An 18,177-nucleotide genomic window follows, 5' to 3' on the forward strand; every position below is an offset into this window, starting at 1 on the left:
ATTACTATACCCATGCAAAAAATCCCATTGGCCCATTATTTACTACGTCGTGACGTGATTGAAGGACAAACCAAAAAAGCAACAAACGCTTTCTCATTTCATTTAGGTATAACATGGGTAGTGATTACGAAGCATAGGCGTGAATCTTATTACATTCGACATTCTTAAAGAAGTATAAAATTACAAACTTGTTGAAAATATCAGTATTTAGGTACCTAACTACCTGTTCTACAAAAAAAAAAGAAAAATGAAATTCGAGCTATCAATTTTCCGAAAATCGCTCCAAGGTATTTTGCTGATTGATTTGGGATACCCTTGATGCTTGACGTCGAATTAATACTCTTGAAATTATTTTTTTCTATTCCAGACATTTTCAATCTTTCTTATAATAATGTACTTACCATATTTTGTAGTTATTTTTTTTAATTGAAAATATTTCCTCAAAATTTATAGATAGTAACCTGATCTAATTATTATTATTAATATAGTGTGTCAGGCATGCACACGGGGAATTAGGTACTGGCTGCATTTCCATAAACAGCTGGGTTGATACTTTGCGAAAAAATATCTTTTATATAAAAAAAAAAAAATTGTCTATGGACCGCAACGACCTCTACGTAACTAACTGAACGACTCGCCACCTATTAGGTAGGTAGTTACGTACGTTGATGGTGGTGGGTAGATAGGTATACCAGAAAACTTCACAAAAGTGTCAACAACAACTGTACACACTTTCAACTGATGAACGATGCGCGAACACATAGGTACGTTATGAACAGACAGACAAATATTACAAATAATAATAATTCATATAAGTATTTAGACCATATAATAAATCTCTATCTGAAATACATTGTCAGTAGTCGATCTGTTAGGTTTACGAGTAGGTATGCATCGTAAAATAGGAAGTAGGGTAATAATAACTTTTAACTATTCCATCCTGTTAACTTTGTTGCCGTTTTAATTAAAACGTATTCTTTGAGCAAATTGTTTAATATCCATTCTATAAATACATACCTTACTTACTAAAAAACATTTAAAATAACATAATCAATTTTAATTTTTAATGAATTCACGTACCTACTTACCTACTTAATTAAATCTGCAACTAAAGCAATTTCTTTAACTTATATATTTATACAATTTAAAATTATTGAAATATCTCTCAGCAAACTGCGTTGGATAGATACCATGCCCCTTACACAAGCTTTAAAGTTTAAAGGATAACGTTTATATAACACCAACGTACTTTTCTGTACTGTGACCTGTGGCCTGCTCAGTGATCAAAAGAAGATTTTTCATAAAAGAAAAGAAAAGTTTTTTTCTTGTCTCTTTCTTTTTTTTATATCTGTTTTGCGCCACTTCGCACTATCAGATCTGCCAAGGGCTTGGGAATTATCCACTAGCTTCATCAATCCAGTAGTACCCAGATCGTCATCTAGGAATTTTCCTATTCGACGATTCTTGAAGCTTTTTCAGCAGCTTTTTTCCATTTATCCCAGAAAGGTCTAGTTTTTTCTAAATTATATAGACTAGCGCTTGGCTGCAGTCAGACCTGCTAGCAAGTGATGATACAGCCTAAGATGGAGCGCGCTTGCCTAGAAGTTGCCTATTATTAGTTATATATCTTGGCTTGAAGGTACCCATATTAAAAGTGGGAGGGAAAACTGAGGGAGATGTCTAAACTGGTGAAGTCGTGCTGATTAAGCCCTCATGTGCAACAGCATTTTTCCAGCTGTCTTTTAGCGTTTTCATCGCTAAAGCATTCTAAATGACACGAGCTGTCTGTCTGCTGGGCTGTAGGTAAATAGTTATGGAGAACCTAATACAAATTTAAAAAAGATGAAATGAAAATATTTGAGAAATCCTTCGTCCCAAATTATTGTATCCCCTAAAGACTGTTCTTGCTCCTTATTTTATTTTTACAGTTTTGAAAATAAAGTCTAACGGAACGGAACAAAGTTATATTCTCTTGTGACGTTTAAAAAGACGAAGTTCACGGCCGGTGAGAATTGCGCTGAGGAGTCTTTACAGACGTGCCACAAATATGAATGAATGAATAAATAAATGAATGAGTAAATAATTTAGGGAAGACCTATGTCCAACAGTGGACGTTCACAGGCTGATGATGAATAAGTAAAATATGCTTTGTTATACACCATTTTAAAATAAAGGACATAAGAGCTATATAGACCACTAGCTGATGCCCACCACTTTGTTCGCGTTGATATTGGTTTTTAAAATCCCGTGGGAATACATTGATTTTCCGGGACAAAAAGTAGCTTATGTTTTAAATTCTCTACTTCTTTTTCAAATTTCAGCGAAATCTGTGTATTAGTTTTTGCGTGAAAGAGTGACAAATCTACACACACACGAACACAAACTTTCGCATTTACAATATTAAGTATAGACCATGCTACGAGTATATTGCAAAATATAGCCGAACCCTAAATTGTATACGCACAAACCTCACAAACAGTGTCCAATCACAGCGTGAACACCATAAAAATTTTTTTGGTAGTTTATAGTTACTGGAATGCAACTTTAGCCATTTTCAGCGAAACAATTCATACGCCACCACAGCCCGGCTACATTTCTGCCACTATGATGTGGTGCGATGTGGCTCATCTGAATAAACACTAACTATAGACCAATGTAGCTCATAGATTTGTACTGCGTACTAGATGTGCTTTATTAAAATACTTGATGATGTCCACCACTGCCTCCGCGTGTATGTAGATTTTTTATAAACCTAGGTTAAAAAGTTGCCGTCAGAGTAATCTTTATTCCCAATTTTATCCAAATTGGTCAAAATTAACTAACAATATTGACAACTAAATTATAAGTTCAACTTGTTCTTACATAAATAATTGTACTCAACATTATTTAATTTACAATACTTATATTATATTAAGTTAAAGGAATAAGTCTGAAAACCGTGAATTTGTGGTTACATCATTTAAAATGTGTTTAAATTATCAAAGTAAGATAACTATTCCTAGGGGGTATATGAAAGGGCTTTACTTTTTTTTTTCTAGCGTCTGGCTTTACAAAGATTAGCCAATGTTAAGTTTGTAGTTATTTGTAACAAGTTAGTTAAATTATACAAGTATGGACCCCGTCTGTGCCGGCGCTCGCCGACACACGCACGGCACCCCCTTAGAGCGCTTTCCAATCAGTTTTAACAAAAAAAAAACACTCCAAAAAGGCAGAGCATGCCCGCCAACTAACACCGACACAGACGAAGAGAGGGCTTTACCTGTCCATCTAAAACATATTTTTATTTATTTTTAAGCATAATAGTTTTTGAGTCTGTGTGTGAGAGTATTGAGCAAAATGTCGAGAAAGATATCCGAGTACGGAACCCTCAGTGCGCGAGTCCGACTCGCACTTGGCCGGTTTTTTTTAATCTTATTTCCAGGTAGCGAGCCTTGTCAGTGTTAGTAAATCTAATTCCATTGACTCAGTAACCTATTGGAATTTATTTATGGCCCATTTACCCTATCAGGATATTGTTGAAGTGTAATTTAACTTCGCTATCGTGCACTGTGTGTACAGTTTAGTATAATAACAATCAATTTCCTATGCAAAGAGTTAGCTATGTTTGAATAACCTTCATGCGAGCAATAAAAATAGCCAACAGCAAACATTCGCGTTAAAATACCTACTGGCTTGTGTACTAGGATTTCAAATAACAACCCATTTCAAGTTATTTTATGAAATTGCCTTAGTATAGTATTATTTGGATTTCTGTGTATGAAATCCATACCAATATTATAAATGCGAAACTGTGTCTGTCTGTCTATTTGTCTCTCTGTTACCTTTCGTGGCCCATCTTTTTAACGCAATTGGGTATTTAGATGATTACAGGAAAAGTTGATAGCAACTGAAGCACAGCTTTACCTAACATTCGGCTGAAATTGCAAACAAAACTTAGAAGCAAGTAAAACAAAACTAAGAAATAAACTGTATTGTGATATTAAAGTTTTAAGAATTCAAGACATAATAGTGTTTGTGCTATACAGCATGTTATACAATGCTTGGTGAATCTTGTGGAAAATCTTAGAGCAAAATCTAGCTACAGCACTACAAAACTTAGACACTATGATCAAAGATATTTTTCTAAGCTGCATTATAGTTTTTAATTCTTTCGCAAGAAAGGCCAAAATTGAATAAACCTACTGTTTTTTTGGTGGAAACATGGACATACAATCTAACTTTTACTGTTTGTTGGAAGCGCATTCCGTAAACACACCTGTCAGAGTGGTCACGAATTGAAAATCAACTGCTGTTAGTCATGCGAGAATGAAAAAACCGGCCATTTACGACTCGGACTCGCGCATCGAGGGTTCCGTACCTTGGAAGGTAACGTGTAATTATTTTGCAAATATACACTTCACACTTATATTATAAAGGCGAAAGTTATGTGTCTGTGTGTATGTTTGTTACTCTTTCACGCATGATCAACTGGAAGGATTTGGTTGGGAATGGAGATAGATTACCCTGGATTAACACATAGGCTGATTTTTATCCCGGAAAATTAATAAGTTTCTACGAGATTTTTAAAAAACTATATGCACGCGAACGAAGTCGCGGGAATCTGCTAGTGTGACATAAAATACAAAATAGTTTTAGAATTTTTTCCTTTATTTGTCCTATTTGCGTTACATTGTCTCACGTGGCAGTCTGAATTACTTTCCATAAGTTTAGTGCCGGTGCGGTATTTTAATTTTCTTTGTAACTCTGAATATATAGCTTAACTCTATTGTACTTTACAAGAAGGCTATAGACATGACGTCATATCAGACTAGGTATTACACGCACCAAATCGTCATCACCCATTTTCAGCAATAAAATGCATCGCTCGCTTTGCCTTATTATATTGAGCTGTTTACAAAATTGTCTTCCTTGCTTTTTTGTTTTTCTTCCACACCTAAATCGCTCGGCGTGGCTTTGCCTGATATTTCTATTTCCTTTATCTAAAACCTAGTTCACACAGCGCTAGTTGCAAGTCATTAAAATTGCTCAAACTGAGCACTCGCTTGAGAAAATGAACAATTTCTCCGAGCTACCAGACTGTGTAGTTTACACAGAACAAGTTGAGTCACTATATTTCCCTTACGCTGTCTGCAATTCAAACATATCTTGTAGGTATGCGTTGTACATAATCAACACAGAGTAAGCTTTCTTCTAAATGATTGTTTTGTTAAATATTCTTTAGAGAAGATAACTTGTTTGTATTTAGCTAAAGTGGCTTAATATCTTTTTCAGAACCAATGGACGGCTGGAGCAGACTTGTTTAGGAATGGAAACCGCGTAACAGCAAACGCACCATGAGATGGGATGACCTAAATATATAACTTCATGTGGTGTTTATTTCATCAGTGGATGCTAATTTATAGTCTTATGAATCTGTTGAGGATTTCTGTTATAAGTACATAACTATTAATGTTGTAAGTATAAGCTAAGTGAAATAAAAATATGTCAACAGTAGCATTAATTGGCAGAACTGCACCGATTTTCCTATAGCAATGAAAACCACAGAAAAAGTGTGGATTTTCATAAGGATCTCCAAAAAAACTCGACGCAAATTAAAAACAAGGTTGAACAAACACGGTAATTATCGGCCCATTCTCTGCTCAAAATAATCATATTTTTCTGCATTCTTTACGTACTCGTATTAAACCAAAAGTAGCCCATTTAAGTACTTATGCTGTGAAATTTAATAAGCATTAGGCAGTTAGGCATGCAAATTTATTACAATTTATTCTAAATTCATTGTTATTTGTTGCCGTATGAGTATGCAAATAAACTTATAAATAGTGTTTGTAAATAAATTTTGAATTCAGATCGATTAGAAAGCGTTTTAGTTTATTTTTTTTACAAAAGCTCCGATGGTAGCACAGTTTTACCATAGAACGATAAGAAGTAGGTTTTCACCTCTGCCAAAGAATTTGCTTTGATATTATAAATATTGTAAAAAAAGTAGATATCTAGTAAAATAGTAGTATATCATAAAAGTAGACATTCACATCTAAAGTGAAGGGTTTAAACTACAAGACTTGAGTCACATTTGTAGAGTGCTATCTCTCATACTCTCATGTGTTTTGTATGTTCTGACTTACTCATCACTGAGCACGAATTGTATAGGTACAGACAGACAGACAGACAACGAAGTGATCCTATAAGGGTTCTTTTTTTCCTTTAGAGGTACGGGACCCTAAATATCACGTCGATCCGTTGCTCCGTTGCGACGTGATTGAATGACAAACCAATAAGCCAACAAACAAACATACTTTCGCATTTATAATATGGGTAGTGATGAAGTACCACAACATTGTAGTACTTTGTAGATAAACCTACGATACCGAAAAATTGCGTTGGGGAAGGAAAAACCCCAACCGAAAATGTAATCAATCTTTCCAACTACGATTACATTAATGGACTCGCGCTCACGTAAAACAAATTTAAAAATATCCCGCATGCCGCAAAAGTATTTTAACTGAAGTTACGCGCTTTCAGAATTTCGTAATTACTCATTGTGATTAAAAAATTTCCCGTCCCGTCGAGCCATCAACTCTACACAGAAATTCCATTATGTAATGCATTGGCAGTCGTTGTGTCCCTTTGATTTTCAGAGCGATCACGGTTATTGAAGGGTTGGAAGAAACATCTGTCAGAATTGGACTTCATAATTTATTGTGTCTCCTTCACCATGGTATGGTAGACCTGTGACGTTTGGGTTTAGACAGTAGTGATGAGAATAAAAACCAACCCAAAGTCAACACAAGAATTTATTTCAGTGGTAGGTATGAGTTTTCGCTGGCATCACTATAATCTCTAAGGCTTGCAGTAGGCGGTACTTTCCTGATTACATGATACAGACCATAGAACGGTGGGAAACCGTGAACGTTGACACTCTCCTGTGGTCGACATCCAATCTACTTATGCGAAACGTTTAGGTATGCTCTTTCTGATACAAACCGCTTAGGCGTTAGAATGCCCTTCCAACATCCGTATTTCCTGCCAAGTACGTATAACCTAATTACCTTTAAGGCATTATAATGATACTAGAGGATGCCCGCGACTTCGTCCGCGTGGATTTAGGTTATTAAAGATCCCGTGGGAACTGTTTGATTTTCTGGGATAAAATGCCTATGTAAAATACAAGGACGCAAGCTACCTCGGTACCAAATTTCATACAAATCGGTTAAGCGGATGGGTTTTTAGGAATCCCATGGGAACTCTTTGATTTTCCGGGATAAAAATTAGCTTATGTCCGTCCCCGGGATATAAGCTAACCCTGTACCAAATTTCATCAGAATCGGTTAAACTGTTGGGCCGTGAAAAGATAGCAGACAGTCAGACAGACACACTTTCGCATTTATAATATTAATATGGATTAGGGTACAACTCTAAGTTCACGAATTAGTGAAATGTTAACACACTGGTTTTTAACTGTAAAAGCGAATATAAAAATAAAGTCCACAAATTGTTGGACACAGAAACAGAGACCGTAAAAACTAAGTCCTTAATTTAATGTCCTTTCAGATTTACTCAACTTTTATTATAGTCCGGCTATAAAAATGAACTATGAAAAGCATAAGCAAATACCAAGTAACGTGTTAATATTCCTGAAATAGAATGTAGCTATGTGAGGATAAATTTTTGTGAAACAAGTTTATGCTTTTAAAAGCCAATTAAAGCCGATCTAAATATAACGTCATAAAATTTGCTAGGGCCAATGATATTGTATCATAGACACGTCTCGTTATAATATGGCGTGCAAAATTCCTATTCGGTGACAAGTAAGATAGCAGATACAAAACACACGAGAGTATAAGAGATAGCACGCTATAAATGTGACCCTAGTGTCGTAGTTTTCACTTTCAATAGCTGCGTATAAGATATCTACATCTTTAGTATAATTTATTGAATCCCTAAATAATATAATATAATAAATAATAAAATAATTAATAAACTAAACAACTAAACTAAATAACTAAATAATAATTATTAAAATAATGAACCTAAAACTAAAAACCTTAAAAAATATAATGTAATTTATTAAAGGAAGTCCCTTTAGGCAAGGTTCCGAAGATACTGGCGGCGTTCCCCCTTTGAATGGCTAGACTAATTCTTTGTCCGAGGTAGCTGCCAGCTCTTCGGTCTCCTGTGATGTCGACTAACCTTTTTGATATTTCCCTAAAAAGTCTTATAGCGCTAGGACCCCACGGACCAAAGGTCTCGACACCGAATGGACCAAAGTCATATAATGTATAATATCATTGGCTGGGGCAATAAAATTCCAGACATCACCAAAACTCATTATGGGTTAGACAGACGGAACAATAAAGCTAGAACTTAATTAACATCCCCCAGGGGTTTAACTCGACATTTATTTGAGCATGAATTTGGATCGGAACTATAAAAACAAACAATAAAAGGCACCAGCTGAATAACTTATCAGTCACGCGTACAGATAGAATATGTGGTATAGGTATATACCTACCTAATGGGTTTGAAGTTGTATGTTTTATGTATATTTAATCACACTAATATTATAAAGGTGAAAGTTTGTATGTATGTGTGTATGTTTGTTACTCCTTCAAAAACCACTGGACGGATTTGGCTGAAATTCAGAATGGAGAATGATAATATCCTGGATTAGCACATAGGCTACTTTTTATCCCGGAAAATCAAAGAGTTCCCACGGGATTTCAAAAAACCTAAATCCACGCGGACGACGTCACGTCGGACGAAATTTCAGTCAAATCCGTCTAGTAGTTTTTGCGTGAAGGAGTAACAAACATACACACACACATACAAACTTTCACCTTTATAATATTAGTGTGAACCCACATCTGAAATTTACGACCGGAGAAAACTTTAGTGGCAACACGAAATTGGTTCAATTTGGTCTCGAAAGGATTTTTCAGATTGCCGGCAATAGAATTCCAGAACCCACCAGTACTCATTGTATGTATTTCTATGACATCAGCGGATATAATCGGGGGATATAATTTTTATCTACTGCCCATGCTAGCCGAGCAGGTATATGGACAAGGACCAAGGACTTAAAAGGACCTTACAGTTTTACTCTACCTTTTATTTGGGCTTGAATTTGGTCCGAGCTATAAAAATATAAGTTACAAAGAAAGGCACCAGGTGAATACAGACAGTCAAGCAGACACGCGTGTATTGCACGTATGAATAAACCAAAAATTAACAAGTGTAAATTTAAAATTTATAACACCCCCGACAAGTAAAGTTTACAGTAACTAGAAAAGAGGTGATAACTTTCAAGCGGCTCAACCGATTTTCTTGGATTATAGCTAAGAACATTCTCGATCAAGCCACCTTTCAAGCAAAAAAAATTAAATTAAAATCGGTTCATTAGTTTAGGAACTACGATGCCACAGACAGATACACCGATGCACAGATACACATGTCAAATTTATAACACCCTTCTTTTTGGGTCGGGGGTTAAAAATAGCTAGAAAATGAGCAAGAGAGAAACCGCCAATGGGTTGCCGGCGTTGAAAGCATTCGTTGATCCGCCCCTTGAATAACCCCATGTTGATACTAGAAATAATACTAGAAAATCTTTACCTAGGTTTCCATTGGTTTTCACTTGTGGAAGTGTGCAATGTTGGACTAATATTTACTTAGACTACTGCAGTAATATAACTTGAGTTGAGCATCTATTGAATTATGCAGGAGTTGCATCTTTCTGTAGGTACATGTACGGATTTCATGTGAGATTCTCGATATGCGTTTTTAAGAATATGAAATGGTGCTACTCGTTATTTGATGGTGTCATCATCATGATCACTCCAGCGCCGGCCTACTACTGAGTACGGATCTCCTCTATGAATGAGAAGCGTTTAGATCATAGTCTGCCACGCTGGCCCAGCGTGGAGTGGCATACTTTACACACTTTTGAGGACATTTTGCAGAACTCTCAGGCATGCAGGTTTCCTCACTGTTCTGTTCCTTAATCGTTAAAGCAAGTGTAAGCAAACTACGAAAAGTTTGAGGTCAAAAGAAAAGAATTGGGTGGTAAAGGTACAACATTTGTAAACGTAATATACATACCCATAGGTACCTACCTGATTGCAAAAAGTATTGCACTACTGTTAGACCTCTCAATTTAGTATAGTTTAGAGATTTGTGTGCCGAATTTTAATTCTATTTTTCCCGAGTACGCCATGCACAAAACTTTACTATCCTACCGACCACGACTTCAAGAAAAAGATGTTCGGAATTCTTCGGAGAAGGATTTTATAGAGTAGAATTCTTCTACTCTATAAAATTCCTTGCTAACTCAACTCGGCTTGCACAGGTGAACTAACTGCTTTACATCTGCAGACTGTAATTGATTATTATATTAACTTCAGCCTTTAAAAGTTTATTTAGTCTATAATATTATAAATAGGTAAAGTTTGTAAGTTTGTTTGTGGGGGTAATCTCTGGAACTATTGAATAGATTTTGAAAATTCTTTCAAAATTAGAAAATACATTATTGTTGAGTAATATAGGCTACATTATTTTCAAAAAATTAGAAATCCCTACGGAAATTGTTATTAGCTACCCGTGCGAAAACAGGGTGGGTTGCGAGTATGTTATAAGTTTACATTTTACAAATACAGATAGCAACTTTGTTTTATAATGCAGAGAAGAGCAGAGATGAAGAACACTGTGAAACTCTGTAATTCATACTGTGAAATAGCATTTCATCGTGATATGGTCATGATGAAATGCTACTACGATAAAATGCTATTTCACAGTCGAGTATAATAATGTCACATTTCATTTACAGATGGATAATAACTACCACAAAGTGGCATTTCAATTAAACACTGCGGGGAGGCGGATTGCGGATGAGCCTTCGAAATACATTCTACATTTATCCCTCGACTGTTATAATACTATGAGACCATGCAATATCATCAGTGAAAAATATTATTGTACGTTACAGATAACTTATAGAATAGTACTACTTAACCGTCGTTCTTCAATAGGTTCAAGACACTGAAACAATGACTGAGGTATAACTGTTCAAAGGGAAGCCTAGTAGTAGACTCCCCAGTAAATTTCTCGTTCCTGAAGTCTTCGCCGATCTTGGTGAGCTGCTTGGATTCTAGAGTTTGTTTGGCTGGCTGGAGTGATGCGACAGGAAGCTGCACCAGCAGCGGTCTCATGCAGGAATGTAAAAAAAAGACAGAGTAAGAAGATAAAACTGGAAGAGTCAGGCTCGCACTCGAAGGGTTCCGTACCATCGTAATTTTTTTTGTGATGTAACCAAAAATTCTCTGTTTTTAGATTTTTACCTACTTGGTCTATAAGACCTATCTACTTGCCATTCTAGGTCAACGGGAAGTACTCTACAGGTTTTCTTGACAGATGGACAGACAAACAGACAGATAGACAAGGAAGTGACCCTATAAGGGTTCTTTAACCCTAAAACCTAAAAAGATGGTATGTGTTTTATTATTCTCTATAGGTACTTGTAATTAGCTTTTGTCTTCGACTTTTTCGGAACCATCTTTCTGTACCTGTTAGGTATTTCCAAGTATTCTGTCATAATATCTAAATTATGGCAGAAAACCCCTTACCTATGAAGGAGCTAAACTTTACAATAAAATACCGGCACAGATAAAAAATGTACACTCATTCAATGCATTTAAAACTGAATTAGCTGCTCACATTATGAGTAATTCAAGTTACTTCGATAAATGCATTGAATGAGTACTATTTATTTATGCAATAAAATGGCGAATAGTGAGTGTATTATTAGAGTTAAGTTCTCATGTGACTGACTTTTCTATGTCTTTATGAGAATAAATATCTTTAAACCTAAACCTAAAGCTACTTACGTATACTTTAAGACATAAATTCATGAGATACTTCTTCGTACGTCAATACGAAAAATTCCGTCGTCTACAAGGCATACCGATTTGGAATCACTTCGCTTAGCATGGCAAGGTAGCGGCTGAGCTATTCCCTGGGAATTTGTAATATTTATAACTCTTGTGAGTTTGCGCTATCTTTACTTTACTAAATCTCCCTGTAATTTAGAGGAAATACAAAAATACCTACATTTTTCAAAGAGACTCTAAGAGGGTCTCGTTGGCAGCCTTCGGGTACGGAACCCTGACAATAATAATAAAAAAAAAAAAAATTTTACAAAATTTATTTGAAAATATGTATGTAGGTAGGCAGAGATACTTCGATCAAGTTTACCTACAAGTTTAATTGTGACAATATCGGGGAGTAACGTCATTTCATAACATACGGATAACCCGAAAAGCGACGGTGGATTTATTGATGCAATGGTGGATGGGATTTTCAAATAAATCCTCGATTATTATCTTTTCAAGTACACATCATTACGACGTATTCAACTATGACCTTTAGGTAAGTAGATTATATAGATTACTAGCTGTACCCGGCATGCGTTGCAATGCCGTAAACAAACATGTTTTTATTTTATTCATATAAACGTTTTTTTAATGCAGGAACCATCTCGGGCGCCCTCAGAACACCCTACCAAAGTTTCATAACAATCTGATCAGCGGTTTAGCCGCCTATAGAACACAAACATACAAACATTGATTTTTATATATAAGATAAATTATATACAGAGGTCGAATATACTCAATCCGAATACCATTTTAATTGAAGTGGTTTCAAAAGATTATTATATGATGCCCATGACTTCGTTCACGTATATTTTTTTCGAAATACTGTGCGAACTCTGATTTTCTGGGATAAAAAGTAGTTGATGACCCTAACTCCAGTGCAAGATGTCTGCACCAAATTTTATCAAACACAGACGAGCTGTGAAAAGATAACAGATTACACAATGTTCGCTTTTATATAAGTATGGATTATATAGATGGGGTTGATTGCAATTAGATGATTTACATTAAAATTATGTGAAATTCTTGAGTGGACTTGGGATCTTAAAACTGTAAAAAAAAAAAGATTCCGATGAATTGAGAAGAACCTCCTCCTTTTTTCGAAGTCGGTTAAAAAATACCGCTTCATATGACATTCTAGTATGTCGTTTTATATTTTCTCCAATAAAAGAAATCGGAAATCAAAATCAGGTTTGATGTGAATAAATAATGAACTTTTACGGTTCATAATATCGGCACGACTGTGGTTGATTTTGATGTCGTTTAAAGTGTGTATAGCGAATTTTTGCAAACTACTAACGTATTTAGAAAATTTCTCTTGCAATAAAATCGTATGTCCACTATAAATACAGACACGTTCAAAGCCAAGCTTCATTCTAGCGTCTGGCACGTAGCTTTTGAAAGCTTTCGCATCCCTGAACGTTGAAATCAAATCAAATAGCTCGTTCGACCGACGACGTTTAATGCCTACTGCTATTTTCTGTCTCGCTGGTACACGTTAAATAAATTAATTGATCATGACACCCGTTAAAAGGACTTAAATGTTTTCAATTAACCAGTGTTAAGTTTTAAATGGAGTATTCGTTCATTCATTTTTACTTTACGATGATTTAAATAATAATTATTACTCTTAGGTACCTATCTCTTTTTATTTTGCTAGTGGTCTGTGTTTTGCTAGGTAATTAGGTATTAATAATTAATTAATAAGCTGGGTCTCTATACCCAGCTTATTAATTAATTATTAATATTAATTAATAGGAACAAATTGCTTCGCACTAAGTAGTACCTACGTGGCCGTGGAATTTATACTGATCTTATAAAAAAAAAACGGTGCCGTAGACTTGATTCACCTTGGTTGATTCACCTAGATGAATTAAGAACATATTATTAATGTTCTTAATATGTTCTTGTTCTTGTTGACTTAAAAAAAAAACAATTGTCAAATGTCCTAGTCAACAGTTAAACTCTACATTTTTGGTTATAAAACGGTTATAACAGAACTAAATACTAAAATAATATTCTCTTTGAAGTTTGAATATCCGTTTTAAAATAAAGTGTACCTGAAGCTTAAAAGGAATGTGCGGTTTGTGAAATTAAAAGGATTTCAGAGTAAATAAAAGGTGTTACATTTTCATTCACAGAGAGGACAGCGTTAGAACCGGTAAACGTTTTTATAATTTGCGCAATTCATTTTTGTTATTTACTTGTTTTTAATTAGGGCCAATATAAATATAGTAAGTAAACACTTTTAAAAAAAATATTTTCCTTAGTTACTAACCATATTATTATAAATGCGAAAGTATATTTGATTGGAATATGTTTTGTTGGCATTTTTGTTGGTTATTTCTTCAATCACAGCAACGGAGAAATGGAATGACGTGACATAGGCTAGTTTTTATCCTGGAAAACCAAAGAGTTCCCACGAAATCTTAAAAATCTTCGTCACAATCCCAGAAAATCAATAAGTTTAGATTTTTAAAAAACCTAAATCTATGGAGATGAAGTCACGAGCACCATTTATACTAGATCTACGGAGAGAAGTTAGTATGAAAGTATGGATAAAACAGTTTCTTTGACCAGACAATACTAATATTTATTATTTTTTAGGTACATAAAGTCACGACCGATTTAGAACACATAAAACGTTGTTTTATGTTATGCTTTGATGTTGTTCATGGGCTGAAATAATATAGTACCATAATAGCTTAATTCTGAAACCAAATTATATTGCCACGTTCACACGAAATTGAAGTCGTGAAAATAATGAGTCACTTTGATTGCTATCGTGTGGTACCTACAAATGTTATTTTCTAACCTCACAGTCTCGCTTAAAAATTCGATGAAGCGAAAAATTTCAACATAAATCAACGTGCGTCATCGTTGCATATAAAATTCGTCAATGTACAGGCGCTTGCTATGCGTTTCAAATGACAAGTTAATCTTTTACTAATAGTAACATCTTTTCAGTTAATTTGTTTTTTAGATAAAAAATATTACAAAAAAAAATACCTGCTTAGGTCAGCCTCAAAATTCGTATAGCAATTCCGCAAATCTATTGCATGAAAAACCTGTCGCACTTATGACCTTTTTCTATAAACACGCCACACACACCTAACGCATGTGCATAACACGAATGTGATCATTAAGGTGCTAAACGACTTACGGCCTTTGACTGTACATAAGAAGTAAAATAAGTAGAACAATAAACAAATCTCAAATATACCGATGGTCTTTGCAGTTCAAACGCATATTCTATTCTTCTATTCTTGTTTTTATTTGTCTCGCCGAGTCAGCGCACAAGGACTTCATTGACAAAGTGTGAAGGTAAGAAACTTAGTGTCTAGTGTGAACATCGGCTTAAGACGTTTTTTCTATAGGAAAAAATATGTTTCAGCGATGAATTCAACGAAGAACACAGCGCTGAAGAACACGGCAGGCTGTTTTCATTGTACACTCATTAGCTTTCATGCTTGGAACTAAATCGTTTGCAGACGGTGTCTAAGGAATATTTACCAAGAATCAGCTATGCAGAAACTATCAGCAATGTTTTACAATAGAAACTCTTATAAATAATTAATTAGTTGTTTAAGTTATACATGTACTAAAGATGATAATAGAAATTCAACTGACTGCCTGACTGATAAATATTCAGTCAATACAACTAAGGTAAGCAGTGCATTTATGCCTCTATGACCTGCACGCTATTGGATATAACATTTTTCGTTTGTAATACCACAGTAAATGGGAGTATCTACAGTTAGAGTAATGCCTTGCATCATAAGCTCGAACAAACAACTTAATGGACAAGTGTAAATTAAAAATTTATAACACCCCCGACAAGTGAAGGTTACAGTAACTAGAAAAGAGCTGATAACTTTCAAACGGCTGAACCGATTTTCTTGGATTATAGCTAAGAACACTCTCGATCAAGCCACCTTTCATAAAATAAAACTAAATTCTAATAAACTAACTAATTTCAATAAAAAAAAACTAAATTAAAATCGGTTCATTAGTTTAGGCGCTACGGTGCCACAGACAGATACACAGATACACACGTCAAACATATAACACCCCTCTTTTTCGGTCGGGGGTTGAAAACCCTAAATGCCTGTAACCCCTGTAACATTAGGCTCAAAATCGGAAATCGAACCATGGCATTAACATAGCTTAAAGCAGCTGCCGCTAAAATGTGTCACAGGAAATGAGGTAACCCATGTCAGTGTAAGAAAAAACAAGTATAACAATTAAAGCCTTAAAAAATTAAACACAGATTTGTACTGCTTAGGGAGGGTTTATCCCTACCCGTGTCCAACCCTTATGTTACGTAATGCATATCTCTTTGGGGTATACCTACTGTATAGCTACAAGCTATCCATTTGTAAATGTATAATGCGTACAAAATAAGTTCTCACGCGCCATTTTTACTTTATGTGTCAACTGTTATGTCAAAAGTACGATTTTAGTCCTTATATTAATGACAATTATATGACAGTAGACACAGAGTTTAAATAACGAGTAAAACTCATTTTCAGGGTTTCGTACCTCAAAAGGAAAAACGGAACCCTTATAGGATCACTTTGTTGTCTGTCTGTCCGTCCGTCTGTCTGTCTGTCTGGAAAAAATACCCGACTACGGAACCCTCAGTGCGCGAGTCTGACTCGCACTTGGCCGGTTTTTTAAAAGAAGTAAACTTAATTGGTTATTTTTGATGTTTTTAATTTCTATACATTTAAACTTTACAAAACAGCTTTTATTTCCATTAAAATGTTTGCAAAACCATTTACCCACCCACATAGCACGATCCAAAAACCATGCCATTCATAATTTTTTGTAAACTCATGCCAAAAGAAAACTTATTTAAAGGGCTTAAAAGCAAATTTCCTTTGTATTACTAGATATTGTAGAGTTCAAGTGGTGCAGGGTCCTTCCGTATACGAAAATCTAACACCTTTAATTTACCTTGAATCCCTTTTAATTTCACACACGGCACGTTCTAGCTATTTTACTCTACATTAATATTACAAGGGTTAAAAAAAATGACATGCGACGCTGATGCGACGAAAGAAAATTGACAATTAGATATTTATAATCTACCTTTTTTAGGGTCCCGTACCTCAAAAGGAAAAACGGAACCCTTATAGGATCACTTTGTTGTATGTCTGTCTGTTTAAACGAAAATAAGCCTCAATAGCTTGACGGTGATAAGTAATGTGACTTTTTTACATTTCAGAGCTTAAAATTCAATTATGCTTTAATCTAGTACTTTTTAGGGCTTCGTACCCATTACGCCAACGGAACCCCATTACTTAGCCTCCGCTGTCCGTCCATCTGTGTTGCTTTATCTCGTGAACCATTATAGGTAAAGAGTTGAAATTTTTACAGAATCTTTTCCAGAATCTGTCTGTGGCTTCGTAGCTCCTAAACGGATGAATCGATTTTAATTTAATTTTTTTTGGTTGAAAGGTGGCTTGAGAGTGTTCTTAGCTATAATAGAAGAAAATCGGTTCAGCCGTTTGCTTTTCTAGTTTTCTTATAGAGGTTTTTGTGTCGGGGGTTTTTTAAATTTTAAGTTATTATCTGTGAGATTTTAAAACATAAAAGGAAAATATAAATGTATAAAATAAATATGACAAAAGCAATTTTCCTGACAGGGAAGTTTTGCTCTTTTTAGTTGACGTAATCCAATTTTCGCTTAGCCTGGACGCGCGAGTACCGCAGTAGGTACGTTCTGTAGGTATTGGTTAGTAGACATACGCAGCCAGAGAGATGCCATACTATTAGAGGCAGGAATGTTCCGCAAAACGACCTCAACTGCTATTTTGCTTACTATTTTCTAATCCAAACCGCTAGGATATGGAACGCACTTCCGGCATTAGTTTTCCCTCCTACCTATAATATGGGTACCTTTAAGTCAGGAGTGAATAGGCAACTTCTAGGCAAGCGCGCTCCATCTTAAGCTGCATCATCACTTGCTAGCAGGTCTGATTGCAGCCAAGCGCTAGTCTATATAATTAAAAAAAAACTAGACTGTAGAACAAATGCTTTTGTCATGAAGTAAATTGATATGGGAGCTAGTTTTATTGTGTATGGCAACAATAATTTCACTTCGGTTTATCACTAGCTTTATATTTTTAATAACTACCTGTCTATAGTATTATTATTTTCATTACTATGCAACTCTTATGGTATTGTATCAAGATTAAAACAAAGTCAGACTGAAACGCTAACATAATACCCAAGCCGTATTTGTTAA

At 35.1% G+C, this 18,177-nt stretch overlaps 1 long non-coding RNA gene across 1 annotated transcript; it reads right to left on the reverse strand.

Annotated features, from left to right (window-relative positions):
• Positions 1–583: 583 nt before the first annotated feature.
• LOC123868130 lies at positions 584–17,908 on the reverse strand. Its single transcript, XR_006796595.1, has 3 exons — positions 17,769–17,908; positions 15,088–15,090; positions 584–594 (listed from the first exon to the last, which is right to left on the reverse strand). It is a non-coding gene; the product is annotated as an uncharacterized LOC123868130 (long non-coding RNA).
• Positions 17,909–18,177: the final 269 nt, after the last annotated feature.

The sequence above is a fragment of the Maniola jurtina genome, chromosome 9 (assembly GCF_905333055.1).
Source record: "Maniola jurtina chromosome 9, ilManJurt1.1, whole genome shotgun sequence".
In the NCBI taxonomy this organism is placed as follows: domain Eukaryota; kingdom Metazoa; phylum Arthropoda; class Insecta; order Lepidoptera; family Nymphalidae; genus Maniola; species Maniola jurtina.